This window comes from Oryctolagus cuniculus, chromosome 4 (assembly GCF_051225735.1).
Source record: "Oryctolagus cuniculus isolate XC-2025 breed Fujian yellow rabbit chromosome 4, ASM5122573v1, whole genome shotgun sequence".
Taxonomy (NCBI): Eukaryota; Metazoa; Chordata; class Mammalia; order Lagomorpha; family Leporidae; genus Oryctolagus; species Oryctolagus cuniculus.
The window spans coordinates 113,660,576-113,687,656 of NC_142870.1; the positions used below are offsets into that span (position 1 = coordinate 113,660,576).

Here is a 27,081-nt window from a genome sequence, read left to right on the forward strand (position 1 = left end):
TTAGTTGAAAAAGTAAGAAAATATTGACTGTTTCTATATTGCTAATCTTTTTAATTTTCTTACCAGTTCTGGGGAAATATCACAAACAAGGGGTAAAAACAGTTGAGGCTGAGTTTGTATTTTTAAGTTCAGTTTTAAGAAGCCAGTAACCTCTAAGATCTCCAAAGTCCACAATAATATAATAATAACATTGATTCTATTTTTCTGGCAAATGTGATTGAACAATTTGTAAGATAATAAAGGAATGAAATAATTCTTAAAAGAATAAGGGTATGAAAAAATCATCTACACATTTTTATGCTGGTGGGCTTTGGAATTAAAATGGGTGTAGGGGCTGGCGCTGTGGTGCACTGGGTTAAAGCTCTGGCTTTAAGTGCTGTCATCCCATATGGGTGCTGGTTCAAGTCCCAGCTGCTCCACTTCTGATTCAGCTCTCTGCTATGGCCTGGGAAAGCAGTAGAAGATGGCCCAATTTCTGGGGCCCCAGCACGCATGTGGGAGATCTGGAAGAAGCTCCTAGCTCCTGGGTTGGGTTTGGCTCAACTCTGGCCATTGCGGTCATTTGGGAAATAACCATTGGATGGAAGATCTCTCTCTCTCTCTCTCCCTCTCTCTCTCTGTAACTCCTCCTCTCTCTGTGTAACTCCGACTTTCAAATAAATAAGATAAATCTTTAATAAAAATGGCTGGATTATTGAATAATTTAGTAAAAGGTAGGCAAAGTAACAAACATGACAACCAATTAAGTACTAACTTTCATTTTTTTTCTCAGTGAATCCATTCAGCTAATTTTAGTCTGATTTTCTTAGCCATAAAACAAAAATATTTTAAAGAGTATGGACTGTACAATGGTGTAGAATAAATCATGTTGGGGCTGGTGCTGTGGTGCAGCAGGTTAATGCCCTGGCCTGAAGCACCGGCATCCCATATGGGCAGTGGTTCCAGACCCCGCTGCTCCACTTCCAATCCAGCTCTGTGCTATGGCCTGGGAAAGCACTGAAAGATGACCCAAGTCCTTGGGCCACTGCACCTTCGTGGGAGACCCAGAAGAAGTTCCCTGCTCCTGGCTTCTTCAGATCGGCGCAGCTCCGGCCATTGCAGCGAATTGGGGAGTGAACCAGAGGATGGAAGACCTCTCTCTCTCTCTCTCTCCCCCTCTCTCCCTCTTTCTCTCTCTGCCTCTCATCTCTTTATGTAACTCTGACTTTCAAATAAATAAATAAATAAATAAATCTTTAAAAAAAAGAATAAATGATGTTGATATATCTAATTGTGGCGTGTCATTTTGGAGAGGCTAGTTCTCTCAGTCTTTAAATCAAAAGATTCATGCTAGTTCGCTTCAAAATGACATCGTGGCATAGACATTGATCTTTGGAATATCTAGAGTCTAGTTTTTGTCTGATGATCAGATTCTACCTATGAAACCTATACTATATTCTTTCCATGTGGCCTGGTAATTTTCTTTAAGTTTCACATACCACGAAGTTGACAAGATGAGACTATCTGCCTAGTAAAATTTAAGACAGTACTTGAGTGATAGTAAACACTCAGAATTTTGACCATACTATTGAATAAATTACTGCACAGTCAGGTTATTATTTACTAATTTTGAAAACCAATGAATTAGAAAATAGAAAAATGTAGGCCTGTCAAACACAATAGTCAGATTTTCCTAATGAAAGTGAAATAAATCAATGTACTATATTATATCAAAATGAAGAAGGAATCAATTCATAAATAAGAAATTATTATGGAAAAATAAAAGCAGCTGTTTGAGCATAGTTTTAAGCACTTGAATGTAAAGAATGATTTTCTAGGATAAATTTATCTGACAACAACTGATCCCCTCTGTGCAGAAATCTAAGGAATATTACTGTGGAAGAGAAAGATCAAGTTGTCAAAAAGTATAATCCTTTCTGTGGAAACTAAGCAGTTTCATGTGATATTGGTACAGTAAATTTCAGTCATGGATCATTGGGATTCTATTGTAAATGCTTCTGAGGACAGAGAGAAATTGCAAATTATATTTATGCATTTGGCCTGGCTTCATTTTTGTTCTTATATTTATAAAGTCTTATTGACAATTTTCATTGTTTTTTTACCATATTTTAAAATTGGACACAATTTTTTTAAAGATTTATATTTTACTTGATAGTCAGTGTTACACAGAGAGAAGGAAAGGTAGAGAGAGAGAGAGGTCTTCCATCCGCTGGTTCACTCTCCAGCTGGCCACAACAGCCAGAGCTGTGCCGATCCGAAGGCCATCTTCTACTGTTTTCCAGGGCCATAGCAGGGAGCTGAATTAGATGTGGAGCAGCCGAGTCTCAAACTGGTGCCCATATGGGATGCCAGGGCTGTAGGTGGTGTCTTTACCCACTATACCACAGTGCCAGCCCCAGGTGAGACACTTTAATACCTAATAATAGTTTTTTGTGCCTTTTTAAAAATAATAATTTGAGAAATCAGAAATAGAGACAATCCATATCTATCTATCATCAATCATCAATCTATTATCTATCTAGCTAGCTAGCTATCTAGCTATCTACCTATCTATCTATCTATCTATCTAAAGGGAGAGAGAGAGACTCCCAGAGATCCCGTTATATTCTTCTCTTCCCAAATGCCTGCAATGGCCAGAGCTGAGCCAGGCCAAACTCAGGAGCCAGGAATTCAATCCAGGTCTTCCTCATGCATGGAAAGGACTCAGTTATTTGAGCTATCACCGCTACCTTCCCCTCCCCCCTGTTTCAGCCCTCTCCATTGTGTACATTAGCAGGAAGCTGTAATTCAAATCAGAGCTAGGAATTAAACAAATTCACCCTGTTATGGAATGTGAACATCCCAACCAGCGGCTTAACTGCTATGAAAAACACTCACCCATTGTTTCTTAATGTAAGTAAGTATTTCAAGTAATCTTTTTTGTCTATTTATTTAGATATATCTTTTCATTTCTAACAAACAGTAACTTGATCATGGTAATTTTTGGGCATGACAAAAAATTGAATTGAGTTCCTTCTGGAATGGAAGTTAAGAAGAGTAGGTTGCTAGCTTTATGGTTTACTTTTTCTTTTAGTACTCAACAGCTACAAGACATTTTGCTTTCATTTTATTCTCTATAGTCATTATAAAGATTTTGAGTTTTCTTGTTATTAATTTGTATTTTAACACTTAAGCAAAGCTCAACTTTTTATATTTGTCTTTTTGGATGGAAAATTGAAATGGATATCATACATATAAATGTATTGCAATTCAAATGCTATTCATGTTCATTTCATATTATACATATCCCCAATATTAACAGCTTATTCTGTGGAATGCTAATTTTAAGCACTATTATTATGCTACTGTCAAATAGAAGATGTTGAATCATTGGGTATTTATAGTAATTTTTTAAAAAATTATACTCAATATATTTTGTTATGATAAATTATGCGCATTTCCCTTTGTCTCCAATTTTCTATTGAATGTATAATGTCATGAGAACACAAAATCTAATTTTATTAAAATAATATGCAAATACCCATCTGTTCTCTTCAATGAGAATTAATTTTAAAAGAGAAATTATTTGTATTCAGTCTTTAAGACTTTCATGAATAATTTGAAATCCCATGTATCTTGAGGATGGAAGCATAAGAAACATCTACTTTAAATAATAGAGACAATTCATAAATGGATATCCTTTTGTGAAAATCCATATAGGCATATATTTCTTATGTATCAACTCTAATGAAACAAAACTGAAATACCATGCAAAATCACATAGTCTATGCAAAATATATTACAGTGTTGAAAACTTAAAAGTAACAACTTTGTTAGCTGAACGTCAAAGTAGTTCATTGTCATATTATTCATTTGCAAGTTTCTGTAAAGGAAAGAAAACATAAATTGTGTATTAAATTGACTGAGCACTCCAAGTGGTTAAGGGGCTTGTTATGAACAAAGCTGTAGGGAAAGCTTAAAATAAAGTAGAAGACAATAAATTTTCCTATGGAAGTAAAAATGTATAATTCCAAGAACTTGGGCTTCTCTTATAATCTTAGATTTCATTTATAGGATCGAGTTGAAATTATGGAGTACGACAATCTTCAGGAAACTGAAACCTGACATGCTAAGTGTCAGCTAATACATATTTATATTAGTTAGAATAGTAACATATATCTTACAGAACTGAGAAAAATAGAAAAATGAGAAAACATAACATGTAAACAACAGGGTACTCCAGAGTGCAGGCAAAAACAAGTCATATAAAAGGGTTGTCATCAGAGTAGTGGTTCTTCTTTAATTCTATCAAATTATGCTTTCTTAAGATAAGTTATGATACAGTATGATCTGTTGAATTTCACAGTAGTTACATTCCATAAAATATATGAACTTTATGATTTACTACTGCTCTTTAATTTTTAAATTATTCATCTTTTTTGAAAAGCAGAGATACAGTCAGAGACAGGCACAGACCTTTTATTAGCTGGTTCACATTTGAAATCCCAGCAATAGCCCAGGCTGGGCCATATTGAAGTCAGGAGGTAAAAATTCAATCTGCACCTCACTTATGAGTGGCAGATACCTACATACTTGAACCATCACCTGCTGCCTCCCAGGGTGCACATTAACAAGAAGCTAGAATTATAAGAGGAGCTGGGACTTGAAATTATAAAATCTGATCTGGGATGCAAGCATCCGAAGTGATGACTTAACTGTTTTTTTAACTTTTATTTGATAAATATAAATTTTCAAAGTACAGCTTTTGGATTACAGTGGCTCTCCCCCACTATAACCTCCCACCCACCCGCAACCATCCCATCTCCCACTCCCTCTTGCATCCCATTCACATCATGATTCATTTTCAATTATCTTTATATACAGAAGATCAATTTAGTATATACATAGCAAAGATTTCAACAGTTTGCACCCACACAGAAACACAAAATGTGAAGTACTGTTTGAGTACTAGTTATACTGTTGATTCACATAGTACAACACATTAAGGACAGAGATCCTAAATGGGGAGTAAGTGCACAGTGACTCCTGTTGTTGATTTAAGAATTGACACTCTTATTTATGATGTCAATAATCACCCAAGGCTCTTGTCATGAGTTGCCAAGGCTATGGAAGCCTTTTGAGTTTGCCAACTCTGATCTTATTTAGACAAGGTCATAGTCAAAGTGGAAGTTCTCTCCTCCTTTCAGAGAAAGGTACCTTCTTTGATGGCCTGTATTTTTCACTGTGATCTCACTAACAGAGATCTTTCATTTAGTTTTTTTTTTTTTTTTTCCAGAGTGTCTTGGCTTTCCAAGCCTGAAATACTCTCATGGGCTTTTTATCTGGATCTGAATGCCTTAAGGACTGATTCTGAGGCCAGAGTGTTGTTTAGGATATATGCCATTCTATGAGTCTGCTGTGTATCCCACTTCCCATGTTGGATTATTCTCTCCCTTTTCTTTTATTCTATTGGTTGGTATTTTCAGACACTAGTCTTGTTTATGTAATCCATTTGACTCTTACTCCTATCATTATGATCAATTGTGAACTGAAACTGATCACTTTGACTAGTGACACGGCACTGGTACATGTCACCTTGATGGGATTGAATTGGAATTCCCTGGCACGTTTCTAACCCTACGATTTGGGGCAAGTCAGATTGAGCATGTGCCAAACTGTACATCTACTCCCGTTCTTAATCCCACTCTTATATATAACAGGGATCACTTTTCAGTTAAATTTAAACACCTAAGAATAATTGTGTGTTAATTAAAGATTTCATCCAATGGTATTAAGTAAAACAAAAAATACTAAAAGTGATAAAGTATTAATTTGTTTCTCAACAGTCAGGAAAAGGACTGATCATGTCATTGTTTCTCATAGTGTCCATTTCACTTCAACAGGATTCCTTTTTGGTGCTTGGTTAGTTGTCACCAATCATGAAGAACATATGATATTTGTCCCTTTGGGACAGGCTTAATTCACTCAACATGATGTTTTCCAGATTCGTCCATTGTGTTGCAAATGACCGGATTTCAGTTAAAAGGCACAGACTGGATAAATGGATTAAAAAATAAAACCCGGCCAGCACCGCAGTTCAATAGGCTAATCCTCCTCCTGCGGCACCGGCACTCCGGGTTCTAGTCCCGGTCAGGGCGCTGGATTCTGTCCTGGTTGCCCCTCTTCCTGTCCAGCTCTCTGCTGTGGCACAGGAGTGCAGTGGAGGATGGCCCAAGTCCTTGTGCCCTGCAACCGCATGGGAGACCAAGAGAAGCACCTGGCTCCTGGCTTTGGATCAGTGCGGTGTTTCGGCTGCAGCACACTGGCCACAGCGGCCATTGCGGCATGAACAAGTGGAAAAAGGAAGACCTTTCTCTCTGTCTCTCTCTCTCACTGTGCACTTTACCTGTCAAAAAAAGAAAACCATCTATTTGCTAATTAAAGGAACACATCTCTCCAACAAAGGTGCATGCAACAACTGAGAGTGAAAGGTTGTAAAAAGATATACCTTGCCTAAAGAAACCAAAAAGGAGCTGGCATAACAATCTTACTATCAAACTTTAACTTTAACACAAAAAACTATTAAGAGAGACAAAGAGGGGCACTATGTAATGACTAAGGGTTCAATTCAACAGGAAGATGTAACCTTATAAATGTATATGCACCTAATGACAGGGCACTGGTTTATTTAAAAGATATGTAAAGGGACTTAAAGGGAGACTTAGATTCCAATACAATAGTATTGGAGGACTTCAATACTCCACTTTCAGAAATAGACAGATCAACAGGACAGAAGATCAACAGGAAACAGCAGATTTAATCGACACTATAGCCCATATGGATCTAAAAGATATCTACAGAACTTTCAATCCTACATTTAAAGAATTTACATTCTTCTCAGCAGTTCATGGAACCTTCTCTAGGATTGACCACCTACTAGGCTATAAAGCAAGTCTCAGCAAATTTAAAAGAATTACAATCATACCATGCAGCTTCTCAGAACACAATGGAATGAAGCTGGAAATTAGCAACTCAGGAATCCCTAGAGCATGTGCAAACACATGGAGACTGAACAACATGCTCCTGAATGAACAGAAGATCATAGAAGAAATCAAAAGAGAAATTAAAAACTTTCTGGAAGTAAATGAGGATAATAATACAACATATCAATACTTATGGGGCCGGCACCACAGCTCAATAGGCTAATGCTCCGCCTAGCAGCGCCAGCACACCGGGTGCTAGTCCCGGTCGGGGTGCTGGATTCTCTCCAGGTTGCCCCTCTTCCAGGCCAGCTCTCTGCTATGGCCCGGGAATGCAGTGGAGGATGGCCCAAGTCCTTGGGCCCTGCACCCCATGGGAGACTAGGAGAAGCACCTGGCTCCTGGCTTCGGATCAGCGCGGTGCGCCTGCCGCAGCACGCCGGCTGCAGCACGCTGGCCACGGCGGCCATTGGAGGGTGAACCAATGGCAAAAGGAAGACCTTTCTCTCAGTCTTCTCTCATTATCCACTCTGCCTATCGAAAAAAAAAATTATGGGATACAGTGTTAAGAGGAAAGTTCATAGCAATAGGTGCCTACATCAAGAAATTGGAAAGGCACCAAATAGATGAGCTTTCAATTCATCTCAAGGATCTAGAAAAACTGCAGCAAACCAGACTCAAAACTAGTAGGAGAAGAGAAATAATTAAAATCAGAGAAGAAATTAATAGAATTGAACCCAAAAAAATTACAAAAGGTCAGCCAAAGAGCTGGTTTTTTGAAAAAATAAACAAACCCATTGGCCCAACCAACTAAAAAAAGAAGAGAAAAGACCCAAATCAATAAAATCAGAGATGAAAAAGGAACCATAACAACAGACACCACAGAAATAAAAAGAATCATCAGAAATTACTACAAGGACTTGTATGCCAGCAAACAGGGAAATCTATCAGAAATGGATAGATTCCTGGACACATGCAATCTACCTAAATTGAACCAGGAAGACATAGAAAACCTAAACATACCCATAACTGAGACAGAAATTGAAACAGTAATGAAGGCCCTCCCAACAATGAAAAGGCCAGGACCAGATGGATTCACTGCTGAATTCTACCAGACATTTAAAGAACTAACTCCAATTCTTCTCAAACTAATCAGAACAATCAAAAAAGAGGGAATCCTCCCAAATTCTTTCTATGAAGCCAGCATCTCCTTAATTCCTAAACCTGAAAAAAAAATGCAGCATTGAAAGAAAACTAAAGACCAATATCCCAGCTGGACATAGACACAACCATCCTATTCTCAATAAAATTCTGGCTAATAGAATGCAGCAACACTTCAGAAAGATCATCCACACAGACCAAATGGGATCTATCCCTGGTATGCAGGGATGGTACAGTGTGTGCAAATCAATCAATGTGCTACACCACATTAACAAACTACGGAAGAAAAACCATATGAGTATCTCAATAGACGCAGAGAAAGCATTTGATAAAATACAACACCCTTTCATGATGAAAACTCTAAGCAAATTGGGTATAGAAGGAACATTCCTCAATACAATCAAAGCAATTTATGAAAAACCCACGGCCAGCATCCTATTGAATGGGGAAAAGTTGGAAGCGTTTCCAGTGAGATCTGGTGCCTTAACCTTTGTAACAAACTCCCACAACAGATTTATTAATTCTTTGTGATAAAATATAATTCAAATATTTAAACTTGCACAATAAAAGGAAGGCGTATACTTGGTCTGTAAAAATTGCGGTTAATCTTTGTTTATCTTTGCAGCACCCTGATTTCTATTTCATCTTTACATGAGACCCTAAAGCTCTTGCATGGATAAAACACACATTTGACTTTGGATCTTTGGTTTTTGGAAAATGTGATTGTTTTCTCCTAAGTAAAATGTCAAGTTACATATTAGTTTGTTGGTGCTGGGTCACTAGAGATAATATTAGATGAATTTGGGTTATTGTCTTTATCTGTTTTCTCAATTTTTTGGTAAATTTATATTGAAATTATTAATGCTCTGAAGATATCCCTGAAAAAGAAATTTCAACATTTACATATTTGTATCAAATATTTGTAACTTACTTAAAAAAAAAAAAAAACTCAGTTCTCCACCAAGGGTTTATGTAAGAATTAAGCCTTCTTGACCAAGATAGCCATTATGTATAATGAGCAAGAATGGTATTCGTTGTACAACAACCATAAGAACCCTGACAAAAGCAATCATTCCCCTCCCAACCCTCTTTTTTAAGAGTGGAAATATTAGTGAAGACAGACCTAGAAACATGAATTTAATTTGCTTAACTCAACGTTTTCCTAAATTCTTAGAATATACATTTTGGGAAGTCACCAGACTGCAGACTACAGTTCAGTGATTTCAACTGCTGAACTAGAATACATTGGTCTAAATCAGCTTCTACACCTGCAGTATGTGTTGGCCTAGGAGCTCTATGCTTACTGAACTACACCCTAGCTTGATGTATAAACAAATTCTGAGCTAATTTAAGAGTACTGTGGCTAAGCAGTAGCCTTAACCAATCAAAACAGGTTACCCTTAAACCAGCCCATGCTGAAGGCTGCCAAATTTTTCCCAAATGAGGCAAGTGCCCAACTACATTAATCAATCTCTTTTTTTTTTTTTTTTGACAGGTAGAGATATAGACAGTGAGAGAGAGAGACAGAGAAAAAGGTCTTTCTTCCGTTGGTTCACCCCCCATAACGGCCACTACGGCCAGCACTATGCCGATCCGAAGCCAGGAGCCAGGTGCTTCTCCTGGTCTCCCATGCGGGTGCAGGGCCCAAGCACTTGGGCCATCCTCCACCACCTTCCCAGGCCACAGGAGAGAGCTGGACTGGAAGAGGGGCAACTGGGACAGAACCGGCGCCCCAACGGAGACTAGAACCAGGGATGCCGGCTCCACAAGCGGAGGATTAGCCTAGTGAGCCATGGTGCCGGCCAATAAATCTCTTAATGTTTAACCTGTCTTTCTGGCTTTAAAAGTAGCTCACTACATGGCAAGGGAGGCATTTGGGTCCGTGTTTCTCAGGAATGCTGCTGGTTTTAGAATCTTTTTCTTTTTCAAACATACATTATTAAATGATATTAATCTCATTTTTTTTTGTTAGAACAACTTAACTTCCCATTCTGGTTACGTAGGTTATGTGTGATTGTTGACAGAAGAATTAAATGATTTACTGGGAGGAAATAAATGTCTTTTGCAGTAAATACAAAAAAAAATCACTTAAAGGTTTTCTCAAATGGATCATGTATATTCCATGGAACTTACAGTGAAGATGTTAAAATTAATTCAAGCTATCATAAAGTTGTTTTTATGAATTTAATTCACCTAAATTTAATTTACAGAAATTTTTTATGAAGTTTATTTTTTTATTTTTTTTAATTTTTTAATTTTTTTAAACTTTTATTTAATGAATATAAATTTCCAAAGTACGACTTATGGATTACAATGGCTTCCCCCCCATACCGTCCTTCCCACCCATAACCCTCCCCTTTCCCACTCCCTCTCCCCTTCCATTCACATCAAGATTCATTTTCGATTATCTTAATATACAGAAGATCAGCTTAGTATACATCAAGTATGGATTTCAACAGTTTGCTCCCAACAGAAACATAAAGTGAAAAATAATAGATGATTTTTTTTTAAATGATGATGAAATCAGAGCAGACCTATTGTCATGTTTAATCCCAGTGAGAGTCAAGTTGGGAATTGATAATTTCTTTCTTTTTTTTTTTTTTTTTACAGAGGATCAGTTTAGTATGCATTAAGTAAGGATTTCAACAGTTTGCACCCCCATAAAAACACAAAGTGAAATATATTGTTTGAGTACTCGTTATAGCATTAAATCTCAATGTACAGCACATTAAGGATAGAGATCCTACACGAGGAGTAAGTGCACAGTGACTCCTGTTGTTGACTTTACCAATTGACACTCCTGTCTATGGCATCAGTAATCTCCCTATGCTCCAGTCATGAGTTTCCAAGGCTATGGAAGCCCTCTGAGTTCTCCGACTCTTATCTTGTTTAGACAAGGTCATAGTCAAAGTGGAGGTTCTCTCCTCCCTTCAGAGAAAGGTACCTCCTTCTTTGATGACCTGTTCTTTCCACTGGGATCTCACTCGCAGAGATCTTTTGCCAGAGTGTCTTGGCTTTCCATGCCTGAAATACTCTCATGAGCTATTCAGCCAGCTCCGAATGCCTTTAGGGCTGATTCTGAGGCCAGAGTGCTATTTAGGACATCTGCCATTCTATGAGTCTGCTGAGTATCTCACTTCCCATGTTGGATCACTCTCCCCTTTATTTACTCCATTGGTTAGCGTTAGCAGGTACTAGACTTGTCTATGTGCTCCCTTTGACTCCCAGTCCCTCCACCATGACCAACTGTGAACTGAAACTGATCACCTGGAACAGTGAGATGGCATTGGTACATGCCACCTCGATGGGATTGAATTGGAATCCCCTGGTATGCTTCCAACTCCACCACTTGGGGCAAGTCAGCCTGAGCATGTCCCAAATTATACATCTCTTCCCTCTCCCATTCCCACTCCCATGTTCAACAACGATCACATTTCAGTTAATTTTCAACACTTAAGAATAACTGTGCATCAATTACAGAACTAAACCAGTCATATTAAGTAGAACAGATAAAAAAACTACTAAGAGGGATAATGTATTAAGTTGTTCATTAACAGTCAGGGCTATGCTGATCAAGCCACCGTTTCCCATAGTGTCCACCTCACTCCAACAATTTACAGAAATTTAATAAATAATTGAATACATTTAATTTATAGGAATTTAATTTATATAGTAATATAAGTAGTGTTTGTACAATGACATATTATTTAGCCTTGCAAAATGAGGTGGACTTTCAGGTTTTAACATAATAATTTCCAAGATGCAATGAAATAAAAGAGTATTTCTGCATCATGGATTCAAACAAACCAACAAAATTGGTAAATACAGATTAGCAGCCTGAGAAACACAGTTCAAATCAAGAATAACTCTTTTTTTGTTTGTTTGAAAGGGAGAGTTACATAGAAGAAGGGAAAGAGAAAGAGAGAGAGAGAGAGAGAGAGAGAGAAAGTCGTTCTATGTGCTAGGAGAAGTTGGAGAAACTAGGAGAGTTGGAACTCCATCTGTGTCTTCCAAGTGGGTAGCAGGGGCCCAAGTACCTTGGCCATCTTCCAATACTTTCCAGACACATTAACAGAGAGCTAGATAGGAAGTGGAGCGTCTGGGGCTCGAACAAGTGCTCATATGGGATGCCAGGGTATGCCATAATGCCAGCCCTGAAGAGTATCCTTTCATTTTTCCCTTTAGTGTTGTTTGATAATTTTTAATATGTGTATCTATTATTCAATTCAGTTTTTAAAAAATGAAGTGAATAAAACATGAACATAATATTTTCTTCTGAAACATCAATCTATGTATCATAATAATATAATACAAATTTTATTGAATGGCTTTATGGTGCTGCAATCTCACTTCTGGGTACACATCTCAGGGAAATGAAATGAGTCTGTCACAGACCTACCTGCACTCAATGCTCTTTTCACATTATTCACAATAGCCAAGATTTGGGATCAACTAAAGGCTCATCAGTGGATGAATGGCTAAAGAAGGGCTGCTATATGGGTGGAAAAATACTGCTCAACCTTTAAAAAAAAATCCTGTCCATTGTTCAATTCAATAGAAATCAGAGTAAAAGAACAATATGTTAAGTAAAAAAAATGAGATGCAAAAAGGCCAAAACTACATGAATGAGAAAGGATTGAGATATGTTGGTCAAAGGAAATAGAGTTTCATTTAAATAAGAAGAATACCTTCTGGAGACTTGTTGTATTATGGTGACTATTACTATAGTTAACAATAATGCATCCTTGAAAACTGTTTGCAGAGATCTTACATGTTCTCACCTCAATGAAATAAGAATGTTAGAATATGCATATGCTAATCAGCCTGCTTTAATCATGCCACAGTGAAAGTCCATATCAAAACCTAATGTCTCACATCACAAATATATATAATTTTTGTCAATCATACCTTAATAAAAACTAAAACAAAGACATATATAAAATATGCCTCTAAGTTGTTAAATAAAAATAAAACTGATCATATTTTCAACATATTTAGCTATTGCTTTGGAGTACTGTAAGAATTCTGGATACAAAATAAGGCAAATAAAAAGAGACATATTTACTGATTGTGGTAAATTTATCATTTTAATTTTTCTTCAGTCATAAAAGCTTAGAATATCTCCCATCATAAAATGCATTCCTATGGAAAATGTACAAAAAAGGTAAAGAAGAAAATATCTTAGATAAGTTTATATGACAAAATTGATTTTTTAAATAAATTTATAATATTTAAGCCTAGAAATCATGTATTCATTGAAAATTAGTGATCATTATTTGTTATGTATATGAAGTGAGTGTAATCTCAATGAGAAAATGTTAATGAGTTAGGTCCTTAACATTTAATCACATAATTTTCTACTTGGGACAACCTGCTGCTGTCTTCAGAAAAGACATCAGCCCATTGCCTACTTAATATTTATCATTAAGGAGGTTTAATTAAATTAACAGCAACCAGCATATTTTTATTTTTATACCTGATGTTTCTTTTGAATATGAAACCATATGCATATATTGGCACATTAACTGCTAAATGAATTTTAACCTCGAATAAAGTAAACAAAGTTTAGTCAGAGGTTTAAAGTTTCAGCTATAAGCTCCAATTAGTAAAAGACTCCCTAGATAACTACCACATTAAGAAATAGTCATTTTTTTAAATAAAGCACTCCTCAACATCTCTAGTTATACCAACAGAAGAGCTAGAAATTCTCTAAGACAGATAACTGTAAAAAGTCACCTCTGCCAGTTCTCATACAATTGCTTTTATCCCCTTAAGAAACCGCATTATACAAGGTCCTTTATTCCTGTAAAATTATCTTTCTATTTCCATTATACTTAGAATTTTAGTTTTAAAATTCATTACAGTTTTTTCAAATGGACCATCTGATATGTTGTTTTTATTCTAAAGGTCAATTATGTGATATAATGTTTTTAAAGTGCTAAAAAATTTCTGGATTTCTGTCATCTTATGATGTATTTTCTTCTTTTTAGTATTACTTTCCCTTTTCTGCTCCCTTACTCACTTATACCACATATATGATATATCAATTTTCATTCTGTATTATTGGAGCCAAGTTCTAACATTGCTCTTTCTAATCTGGTGCCAAACTCAAATGTGACCATCTTGATCCTGACTTATTCTTTGTTCTGACTTTATTACTACATCAGTGCAATCTATATTGTCCCCTTTATTTATAATTTGCCTCTTTTAGAAACATTTCAGAGCAAGAAATTATTTAGCAACCCACATTTCTCTGATGACCTGTCGCAACAGATACTCCTGCACATAGCCAAAATTGGCTTTTTGGAATATGTCAATCACGTGCTTTTCTGCATAAAATACTTACTGGTTTCCTTCTTTCCAGAAGGCTAAAATTTAGCTATTTAAAATATAATAAGTATATACCTCAATATGAATCATCCTATATTCATTTCATCTAAAATATCTGGGCCCTTTCAAAAGATTTCAAGAAATTTAAAAATCATATTTAAATATATTTTATCTAATTTGTATGTTTCTTTTGTAGGGATAACTATTGTTTCTAGTTTATAAGTTTTTATTTTGTATATCAAGTATAATCTTTTTAGATCTTTAATTTTTTCACTCACTATAATTGTTTTTGTTACTAAACCAGTTTTCATCCTCTGATATTTCAATTAATTTATTAATATCTATAATGTTTTTGCTCATCCTTAATTCATAGCTTTTCAATTTATCTTATATTTCCCAACATGAATTTTTATTTGTAGCTTTATTTAACTTAGGATTGTAAGAAATTACATTCTAAAATATTTGTGATTTTTTTTTCCAATCTAGACTAAACCTCACACCAATTAAATTCTTCGTTTTGTAAATTAATGAATGGTTAATTTGTAGATGATCAAATTAAAGAAATAAGTATCACAGACATTAGTAATAACTTCCACCTGGGTAGATGTATCTTGGGTATCAGTTCAGGAATGAGTGTTGTTTTAAAATGTGGTTCCAGTTCATTTTTCTTGTGATTTGTGATTTTTTTTTACTAAAAAGATTGTATTGCACCCTATAAGGCTGCTGAAACAAAGCTGACAGCTACTTACAAATTCTTTAATGTTTAGACACTGAGTTAACAAGCCCCAATATAGAACTAATCAGATAACTTGACAAATGACTAGACCTAGTCCTTATAATAATTACTGTGGGTGTGATTTTATTTTATCTGTATGACTTCTATCACCTAACCTCAGGGACTTTGCTGAAGCTACATTTTCCAGTTCTTTCAGTGTTAGATTCCTTTCAGGTATTGGAATAATTGAAATAAATGAATGTTTAATATGTGCTTTGCTCTTCCAGAACTAAATTATATAACCCTATGAGCAAAATCTTTTTTATCATCTCATCCTATTATTGAAATATACCTCTTACTGCGGCAAAGAAAATCCATCATCTTGCTGCAATCTAACTTAAAAATAATAAATTTTAAAAATACACATTTTCACTTAGAAGCTGATTTAAGTACATTTTATTTTTTAAAGAAGATTCAGATTAACAAAAAGTGGAAATTATAAGCTTCTCAAGTGTTCCTACTTTCACATGTAGGAACTTTTTCCACTCACCATTCTCCGTCAGAATAGTACACTCATTACATTGATGAGCCTACACTGACAAATCACAATTACCCTAAGGTCATAATTTATGTTATAAAGCACTCTTGGTGTAGACATTCAGTGAGTTTGGGCAAATGCGTGTTGGCATGTATCCATCAGTATAGTAACACAAGTTTAGTGCACTGAAAATACTCTATTTCTTCATTCTTTTTCCTCTTACTCCTGGCTACTCTCACTGTCTCCATAATTTTGCCTTTTCCAGAAGGTCATATAACTTAAATCAGAGAGTATGTAGTTTTTATTCAGTTGCTTCAGTCAGGTAACCTACATTTTTTTTCCATCATGTCTTTTTACATGGATCTGGCTCTGGCTCTATAGTTCATTACTTGTTAGTATTGTATAGCATTTTATCATCTATATGTAACATAGTTTTTTATCTACTAAAGTTACAAAGGGCAGCTCAGTTGCTTCCATGTTTGGGCAATTAGGAATAAAGGTGCTGTAAACATTTACTGAGTTATTTTTGAGTACACGTTTTCTGTTCCATTGGGTCAGTAAGAAGTAGTAGAACTCTTAGCATACATGGTAAGAAAATGTTTGGTTTTACAGAAAATACCCAAGTCCCTTCCAGTGTAGCTGTATCATTTTGGATTTCAATTAGCAAAAGAAGAGAATTCCTGTTGCTACAAATCCTTACTGGTCTTTCATGCTCCCAAGGTTTTTAGATTTTGAACATTTCAATGTGTGTTTCAATACTGTTTTTTCTTTTAATTAATTTATTTATTTGAAAGATGGGAGACAGAATAAGAGGAGAGAGAGATAGAAAGAGATAGAATGTTCAATCCACTGGTTAACTCCACAAATTACCCCAATGGTTGGGGCAGCTTCAGGCAGAAGGCCAGATCCCAGAATTGTATCTGGGTCTCCCGCATGGTTGGAAGGTGCCCAGTTCATCATTAGCTGCCTTCCTAGGCACATTAGCAAAAAGCTGGGTAGGAACCAGTGCTCCAGTAAGGGATGCTGGTGTCACAAACAGCAGCTTAACCAGTTACAAGGAAGACCCCCATGCAGTTTTAATCCCCATTTCATTGACAATATATCACATGGAAAGTCTTTTCATCTGCTATTTACCATCTCTGTATCTTCCTTAGCTAGGTGTTTGTTAAGACTTTTTGCCTGCTTTTTAATTGTATTCTTGTTTAATTATTGATGAATGATGAGAATTCTTTAGATATTTTGGATGAAAGCTTTTTTTTTTTCAAAGAAATTTTTTTGATTATATTAAACCTCATATTACTCTCAATGGCATAATAGGCACGAGTTTATCAGCATCTGGACATACAAATGCAAGAAAACCAAAATTAGTGACAAAATTGTCAAATTATTAGCCCATTCATTTTAAACATCTAAGTACAAAAGGTTGGAGACATTTAGAAAGCCAGTGAAGCCTACACAAATGCAGGGTTACTCGTTAGGAAAAAAATCCAATTAGTGTTGTTGAATTCTGTGATGGTTATTAGAAAAATATACAACCATCTGTTATCGACTCGGCCTTAGCAGGTGCAAGGCATTGAGAATAATGAGAATTTATTCATATTATATGTTAAAATTAGATTTAAAGTGTGCTCCAAAGCATAACTGAAGTATATTGTCTCTGTCATCGCTTGTGTCAGAGAATTTTCCTGGGCTCCATTTAGTCTTTCTGCATTCTAAACTTCGGTTTTATCATTATCACTGTTTGAGTATTAATTTAGAAATTCATTTGCTATAACCACCAGAACCATTAAAATCCTTCTTGAAATAAGAATATAATCACATTTCTTTTAGACAATGGCAGTAGTTATCTTGTCTTTATAAAAAATTCATCTTTATACCTAAATCTAACAAGACTCGACTTTCTGGTCTCTTCCATCATTGCAGATATCTGGAGATGGCCAAACAGTTACCAGCTGATAATGAGAAACAGCCTAACTCTAGAGTGTTTTTCACTTCAGTCATCCAATAATATTAAGGTCTAGATTTATGTCATTTGAAATGTATCTGAATAGGAAATGTATGCCATGGATTTTATATTAGTAATCAAAGTGGCAAAATTATGTTCCTACAGATTAAAACGGGGCAAATAAAGTGTGTGTCCACACAAAGACATGCACACAGTTATTATCTAACAGCTTCATATGAAACAGCTCAAAACTGGAAACAATCCAAATGTTTAGTACTAAGTGAATTAGTAAACAGGCTGTGACATACTCATGCAGTGGAATGAAACACTATCCATTAATAAAAAGTAATGAACTGAATGGCTGATGGACCTAATAATATGGATGTACCCAAGTTTTAGTGAAAGAAGTCACACACAAAGACTGAATTATTTAATCTCATTTCAAGATGCAATTATTCAATTTAATTAAGATAATTTTAATCTTTATTGAGAGAGATCCCTGATGAACAGGAGAAACAAGGCAATGATTCAAGGTAATGAGGTAATACACATATATATGTGTGTATATATATATGTGTGTGTGTGTGTGTGTGGTTACATGGATGTACTTACTAATTTGTTTTTAAAAAATTACAGAATTGGGCCTATGTTGTAATATAACAAGTTTAGCTGTTACCTACAATGACAGAATCCTATGTGAGTGATGTTTTGAGTTCCAGCTGGTCCACTTCTGATCCAGCTTTCTGGTAATGCTCCTAGGAAATCAGTCAAAAAATGGCTCAAGTCCTTGGGCCTCTGTACCCATATGGGAGACCTGGATGAAGCTCCTGGCTCTTGGCTTCAACCTGACCCAGCCCTGCTCATTGAAATCATTTGGGGAGTGAACCAGCAGATGGAAGTTCTTTCGATACCTCCTGTCTGTCTTTCTCCCTCTCTTAATCCCCCCTCCATCTCTCAATCTCTCTCTCTCTCTCTCTCAAACTCTCTCAGTAACTCTACCTTTCAAATAAGTAAAATAAATCTTAAAAAATTATAATACATGCCAGAAATCAATGAATTGTATCGACTTAACATTTTCCTCAATAATATGACTTTAAAATATAATTCGATTCTTCCTTAAAGATTTCAGGTAATTATGACTATTCCCAATTACTAATCACCAATATTTTATCATCACTGCTGCTTACTCCTCTTATCTCTTCACCTACTCTCTTTTTCCATTTTCTTTATTTTAAATAATGTTTGTTGTCTTTAGAATAACCTGTATTTGCTGTTGTGTTCAGTTTTGTATTACATTGGCAGTAAATGTTAGCCTTTATTCTAAGTTTAAATGATTTAACCAGTTTTTTAACCATATATTTCTAAAGTTCAAATTCTTACTTTGATTTGTTCCTTTATCGTTTAAAAACACTAAAAACTGCATTCCAATATTTACTTTGCAAAATTAATAATAATAACAATATATATTTTTTCGACAGGGAGAGTTAGACAGTGAGAGAGACAGAGAGAAAGGTCTTCCTTGCGTTGGTCACTCCCCAATGACCGCTGTGGTCAGTGCTGCGCCGAACGGAAGCCAGGAGCCAGGTGCTTCTTCCTGGTCTCCCATGCCGGTGCAGAGCCCAAGCACTTGGGCCATCCTCCACTGCCTTCCCGGGCTACAGCAGAGAGCTGGACTGGAAGAGGAGCAACCAGGACAGAATCTGGCGCCCCTACTGGGACTAGAACCCAGGGTACAGGCGCCACAGGTGGAGGATTAGCCAAGTGAGCTGTGGTGCCAGCCCATTATAACAATATTAATAATAATAGATGTTATGTATCAAGATGCTCAATTTATTTCTTTTTTTAAAAGATATATATATATATATATTAATTTTAAGGCAAAGTTAGAGGCAGAGAAAGAGTGAGAGAGAGAGAGAGGTCTTCCATCCGTTGGTTCACCCTCAAAAAGGCTGCAATGGTCAGAGCTGCACCAAACAAAGCCAGGAGCCAAGAACTTCTTCCAGGTCTTCCACAGGGATGTGGGGGCCCAAGCATTTGCTCCATCTTCTACTGTTTTTCCAGACCATAGCACAAAGCTGGATTGGAGAAGGAGCAGTCAGGCCTTGAACTGGCGTCTATATGGAATTCTGGTGCTGCAGCCAGAAGCTTAGGCCACTATGCCACAGTGCCAGCCCCACTCAATTAATTTCACTTTCCTAATTCCATGTCCCAAAATACAGTTTTGTCTGGCTACTTTGACAATTATTTGCCTTTGCTATAATATTTTCTACCAGGCTTTCTGAATGAAGGTGCATATAATTAAAAATGAGGTAGCATAAAAACATGGCTATATCTTTATACCTATGTAGCTATATTAAGTATTTCTGGCTTACATAAAAATAGTAGGCAGAAGTAAAACCCTGAAAATTCATCAATACCGCTTCACTGTTTTTCATATGATATGCTTCATCAATTTGAAGTGCACAATTAACTGACTTACAATACATTGAACAATTGAGCATTTCTTGCCAAAATGAATTTTAAGAATGTTTGATTTTTCTATTAATTTTCCTGAAAGAAGTCCTTCTTTCCTTAGTGAGTACACTCTAGCTCCACCATCCTCTTGGTTTTAGACAGCTGCCAACTTACTTTTTTCACCATAGATTTTTCTGTTATGAGCGCTTCACATAATGAAATCATACAATATGTAGGGAATTTGATTGACTTCTTTTATATATTGTTATAAATTATTCAACCTTAATGTAACATGCATTAGTATTTCATTTATTCTTTCATTAGCTGATACCCTCTTGTATGGATTCATCAGATTTTATTATCCATTCCTCAGTTGACAGACAACTGTGTTATGCCTAATGTTTTGTTGCCAAAGACAGTATTTCACTTTTTTTTTTTACAGCTGAGTAGTACTTCATGATGTATGTATACCATAATTTCTTTATCATGACTTCAGTTGATGGACGTCTGTGTAGATTTCATTTGTTAGCTTTTATGAATTGAGTTGCAATGAACATGGTGCTGCAGATAACTCTTTCATATGCTGATTTCTTTTCATTTGTGTAAATTCCTAGGAATGGGATGGATGGTTCATCTGGTAGGTCTATATTCAGATTTCTGGGGTATCTCCCTTCTGTTTTCAACAGTAGCTGCACCAGTTATCATTTCCACCAACAGTGGATTAGTGTAGTTTTTCCTCACATCCTCACCAACATTTGTTTTTTGTTGATTTCTGTATGAGAACCATTGTAACTGGGTAAACGTGGAACCTCATTGTTGTTTTGATTTACATATCTTATGGCTGGTGATCCTGAACATTTTTTCAAGTATCTGTTGGCCATTTGAATTTCCTCTCATGAAAATTGCCTGTTCAAGTCCTTTACCCATTTCTTAACTGGATTGATTGTTTTGTTGTTGTAGAATTTCTTGAACTTTTAATGGATTCTGGATATTAGTCCTTTATCAGTTCCATAGTTTGTAAATATTTTCTACATATCTGTCGGTTGCCTCTTCACTTTGCTTAGTGTTTCTTTGGCAGTCCATAATCTCAGTTTGAAGTAATCCTATTTATCAATTTTGGTTTTGATTTTCTGTGCTTCTGGGGTCATTTCCAAGAAGTCTTTGCCTATGTCAATGTCTTGCAGAGTTCTCTAGCAATTTTATGGTATTGGGTCACAGATTTAAGTTTTTGATCTATTTTGAGTGGATTTTTGTGTAAGGTGTAAGGTAGTTATTCAGCTTTATACTTCTGCACATGGAGATCCAGTTTTCCCAGCACCACTTGTGAAAGAGACTGTCCTTGCTCCAGGAATTCATTTTAGTGTCTTTGTCAAAAATAAGATGGTTGTGGAAGCGTGGATTGATTTCTAGAGTTTCTGTTCTGTTCCATTGGTCTACATGTCTGTTTTTGAGCCAGTGCTTGCCTGTTTTTGATTATAAGTGCCCTGTAGTATGTCTTAATTTGGTATTGTGATGCCTCCAGCTTTGTTTATGTTGGATAAGATTGCTTTAGCTATTTAGGTTCTTTTGTATATCCATATGAATTTTAGCATAATTTTTTCTAGATGTGCAAAGAAATGGGTGGTATTTGGATTAGGATCACATTGAATATGTAAATTGCTGTCAATTTTACAGATATTTTGATGATATTGATTCTTCCAGTCCATTTAAATGGAAGATGTTTTCATTTTTTATGTGTTCTTTATGTTCTTTCTTTAATGTCTTGTAATTTTCATCATAGAGAACTTTGATATCCTTGGTTAAATTTATTCCAAGTATTTAATTTTTTTGGTAGTTATTGTGAATGAGATTGATCTTAGAAGTTGTTTCTCAGCCATGGCGTTATCTGTCTATATAGTCACTATTGATTTTTATGTGTTGGTTTTATATCTGTCACTTTACCAAACTCTTTTATGAGTTCCAATAGTCTCTCAGTGAAGTCTTTTGGTTCCCCTATGTATATAATCATGTCATCTGCAGATAGAAATAGGTTGACTTCCTCATTTGCTATTTGAATCCCTCTGATTTCTTTTTCTTGCCTAATGGCTCTTACTAATACTTCCAGGACACTGAATAGCAATGGTGAGAGTGCGTATTCTTGTCTGGTTCTGGATATCAGGGGGAATGCTTTCAACTTTCCCCACTAAGTAAGATGGTGGCCATGGGTTTGTCATAAATTGCTTTCATTGTGTTGAGGAATATTCCTTCTATACTCCATTTGCTTAAGGTTTTCTTTAAGAAAATGTGTTGTATTTTATCAAATGATTTCTCTTGATCTGTTCAGATAATCATATGATATTTTTTCTTCTGTTCATTAATGTGATTTATCACATTTATTGATTTAGGAATGTTGAGCCATCCCTGCATACCAAGGATAAATCCCAATTGATTTGGGTGAATGATCTTTCTGGTGTTTGGATGGATTCAATTATCTATTATTTTGTTTAGGATATTTACAGTAAAAGCCTAGGGGATATTGATCTATAGTTCTCTTTCCCTATTGTGTATTTTTCTGATTTAGGAATTAAGATGATGCAGGTTTAATAGAAGGAGATTAGGGGATTCATTCCATTTCAGTTGTTTTGAATAGCTTGAGAAGAATTGGAATTAATTCTTTAAGTGTCTGGTAGAATTCAGCAGTGAAGCTCTCCGATCTTGGGCTGTTTATTTGGTTTCAATTTTGTTTATTTCTTCTCTAATTTTAATTATTTATTTCTTCCTACTAGTTTTGGATTTGATTTATTGTTGATATTCTAGGTCCTTGAGATGCATTGATAGCACATTTGGTACCTTTCTGGTTTCTTCAGGTAGGCACCAATTGCTATAAACTTCCCTCTTAACACTGCTTTGCTGTATCCCATAAGTTTTGATATGATGTATTGTCATGTTCATTCATTATCAAAAATTTTTTACTTCTCTTTTAATTTTTTTCTGTGACCTGGTGTTTACTTAAGAGCATGTTGTCCAATCTCCAAGTGTTTGCATATGATCTAGAGATTCTTGAGTTGTTGATTTCCAGTTTCATTCCTACTTTGTTCAGAGAAGTTGCATCATATGTTTTCATTTTTTTTTTTTTTTTGAATTTCCTGAGACATGCTTTAAGACATGGCATACGGCCTATCCTAGAGAATGTTCCATGGACTGATGAGAAAAATTTCTATTCTGCAATGGTAGGATGAAGCATTCTGTACTATCAGTTATGCCCCTTTGGTCCATAGTGTCCATTAGCTTTTTTTTTCTTTGTTGATTTTCTGTTTGGTGGGGTGTTGAAGTTCCCTGTTCTACTATATGGGAGTTTATGTCACCCTTTAGATTCATTATTATTTCTTTAAAATAGCCAGGCACCCTGTAATTGTGTGTGTAAACATTTATTATAGCCACATGGTGCTGTTGAATTGATCCATTAATCACCACACAGTGCCTTTCTTTGTCTCTTTTAACAGTTTTTATGTTCAAGTCTATTTTGTTTTATATTAGGATGGCAACACCTGCCCTTTTTTGTTTCCCTTAAGCATGGAATATCTTTTTCCATCCTTTCACTTTGAGTTTGTGTGTATCTTTGTTGGTGAGATGTGTTTCTTATAGCAGCAAATATACAGGTCTTAAGTTTCAATCCATTCAGCCAATCTGTATCTATTTTTTTAATATTAATTTATTTATTTGAAAGGCAGAGTTAAAGAAAGAAGAGCAGAAAAAGAGAGAGAGTAAGAGCCAGAGCAAAAGAGACAGAGAGAGAGAGAGAGAGAGAGAGAGAGAGAAAGATCTTCCATCCACTGGTTTGCTCTCCAAACGACCACAATACCTGGAGCTGTGCTAATTAGAAGACAAGGTGCCAGGAGCTTCCTCTGAGTCTCCTATAAAGGTACAAGTTCCAAAGGACTTGGGCTATCCTCTGCTGCTTTCTCAGGGAGCTGGATCAAAAGTAGGGCAGTCAAGACTTGAATCAGAACCCATATGGGATGCTGGCACTTTAGGCAATGGATATACCCACTATGTCACAGCATCAGTTCCACAGTCTATAAATTTTAGCTCGAGAGTTTAGTTCATTTACATTCCAGGTGAGTATTGATGTAACGACTTGGCCTGCTGTTTTTCCATAGATATTCCTATTTTTTTTTTACTTTGGATTTATTTTATACTGTTACTGGGACATTTTTTGCCTTCACTTTATTTCATAATGATGACTATGTTTCTGTGTTTCTTTGTGTAGCATATCCTTAATCATCTTTTGTAAGGCTGTATGAGTGGCAAAAAATTCTTTCAATTTCTGTTTGTTATGGAAGGTATTTATTTCACCTTCATTCATAAATGAGAATTTTGCAGTGTACAGTATTCTGGAGGGACAGCTTTTTTTTTTTTTTCCCTCTTATTACTTGGAGTATCTCTTCTCTCCTAGCCTGTAGGATTTCTGTGAGCTGTGAGTCTAATTGGAGATCCTCTTAAAATAAACTGTCATTTCTCTTGTGCAGATTTTAGAATCTTTCCTTTATGTTTTTACTATTGAAAGTTTGACAACAGTGTGTCATGGTGAAGACTTTTTCTTTTCATGTCCATTAGGCATTCTATGTGCTTCCTATGTTTGGATATCCCTTTCATTCTCAAATTCCAGATGTTTGCTGTAACTAAACAGACCTTCTAATCAACTCTTTTTTTTTTTTTTTCCAAAACCTTCAGGAACTCCTAAGACCCATATTTTGGGTCATTTGATATTATCCCATAGATCTCCAACACTGTTTGATTTTTTTATTTTGGCCTTTTGGCTAAGATCAAGTGTATTATATGTTCTTATCAGTGTAATAATTTTTAAAAATGTCTTCTTTTCTGGGGAGGCTGACTGAAAATTTTCCAAAGATTTGTTTTTCTAGCTTGGATATTCTTCCTTCTGCCTTACCGTGTTGGTTGTTAAATCTTCCCACCACATTTTTATTTGATCTATTGAATTTTCATTTATAATATTTCATTTTGATTTCTCTTTAAAATCTCAATTTCATGGGAAAAATTTTCATTCATGTCAGTTATGGATTTATTTAATTCATGGACTTCTTTCTGATTGCTTTTGAGTAATCCTATGGCTAATCGTTTGAATTCCACTTCAGGCATTTCATCAATTTTTATCTTCACATTCTAATATTGTAATTTTGTTATGTTCCTTTGGGGGGTGTCATGTTGTCTTCTTTATTCTTTCTTTAATTATCGCATTTAATTTTAGATATTTGTGGAGGTACTTGTTGGTTTTTTCCTCTGATGCCTTTTGTCTTTGAACTATGCCTCTATGGCCTAGTGCAATGTCTGCACTTTCAGAGAATACCAAGAAGTGTGTCCTGGGTATGCCCAGGGAGCTCTTGTCAGTGCTCCAGAGTGGGAGAGTATCCACGATAACAACCAACTAGGGAGAGGTAGATCTCTGGTTAATAGAAACAGGGAATGATCACCTTTGTTCGTGAGATCACACCCTCTCCTCATCTTTTCCAAGATGATTGATCACTTCCTTAGTCTTAGCCCCTCAGTGGGTGCAACACCCACTCATACTGCCATTTGAACTTCACAAATGATCTGCATTGTCCTTACTCTGAATGCAGATACTCCTCAATGACCCACCAAGGCATCCAGGGAGCTCAGAGCCTGTGGAGCCACACACAGTGATTGCCCAGAGACCTAGCTATAATCTGCACTCTCTCATGCAACCACAGGGTCCCCACAGTCTCAACATACTAGGCTTTCACAGTCACATTTTTAAAGGGTCTGCACTACCCCACCAGCCTGTCTTGTGCACAGAGAGGCAGTCATTCTGCAGGCTAGCCTAGGTAGCTTGAGTCCTGGAGCATATGGTATGTTTGGAGTCTAGGGGTGCATCACAGTCTTTGGTGGGTGTCCAGCTGCCTGTCAACACTCCCAGCCAGGCTCAAAGTCAGTGGAGAATGAAGATTTTTCCCTCTGCCAGAATCTCTGGATCCCACGTGTACAGAGGGCCACTGGCTGACTGTTGCCCACTCCCCACCACTGCCACCAACACTGCTAAGAAGACGGCATCCTGTCCCTTTCAATTGCTATGCATGTGCACAAGGGCTTCTACACTGCCACTTATGCCCAAAATGGCACCTTCCCTCTCTCAGCCAGGTGCTAGGGGTAGTTGTAAAAAGGATGGAATGAGAAGAACATGTCCCTTTCATTTCCTCTGGGTACTAATGTACCCTCTAGCCCCTAGGGCTCCAGGCCAGATTCACACCACACCCTGTCTGGCTATACTAGCACAGGTTGCTGCAGTCTGATCTCACCTCCATCTCCAAGCTGGCTTATCCTCCGTCTCTCAGCTGCTATAATCCTGTGTTGTGTTGTGTTCATGTTCATGCTGCATGTCTGCACCTTCCCCCACACAGGCCCACCGCATTCTTCTTCCTTCATTGAATTTCCATTGTAGTTTTCTAATTCTCCCCCTGGGAGTACACTTCCTACACTTTTTTTCTTTTTACTATTTATTCCTAGTCTAGCACAGTACATCCTTTCCTGTTTTGCAATCTTGGAATCTGCTCTATTTGTACTCTTTGATTCTTAGGAATAATGCTGCTATGAACATTATGTCAGAGTTTCTTGTGTGGACATTCTATTTGGTATGGTTTTACTTTCAAATGTGTTCGTTCTTCTGGGTGTGTCAATTATTGGTCTCTGCATTCTGTTCCATTATGCATAAATGCTGTAGAGTCTGGTATAGTGTTGTTTGGCTCAGAAATCTTGCTAAATTTGTGATGTTTGATAACACTATGGAAATAAGAAATTCACTGATGATGTGGCCAAAGTCATCACTTAGAGATTTAGTTGTACCTTTCTCTCTGTAAACTGGAACTGACAGATGATAATGGCTTCAAATAAAAGTATGCAGTTTCACTGGTGTTCATAATATTTATGAGAAAAAAAACTAGGTGGAGGCTTTCAGCTGTCACAG

The 27,081-nt window shown here is 36.2% G+C and overlaps 1 pseudogene; it reads left to right on the forward strand.

Moving 5' to 3' along the window:
* Positions 1-24,884: 24,884 nt before the first annotated feature.
* On the forward strand, positions 24,885-25,058 carry LOC127483003 (U2 spliceosomal RNA; annotated as a pseudogene).
* The last annotated feature ends 2,023 nt before the right edge of the window (positions 25,059-27,081 follow it).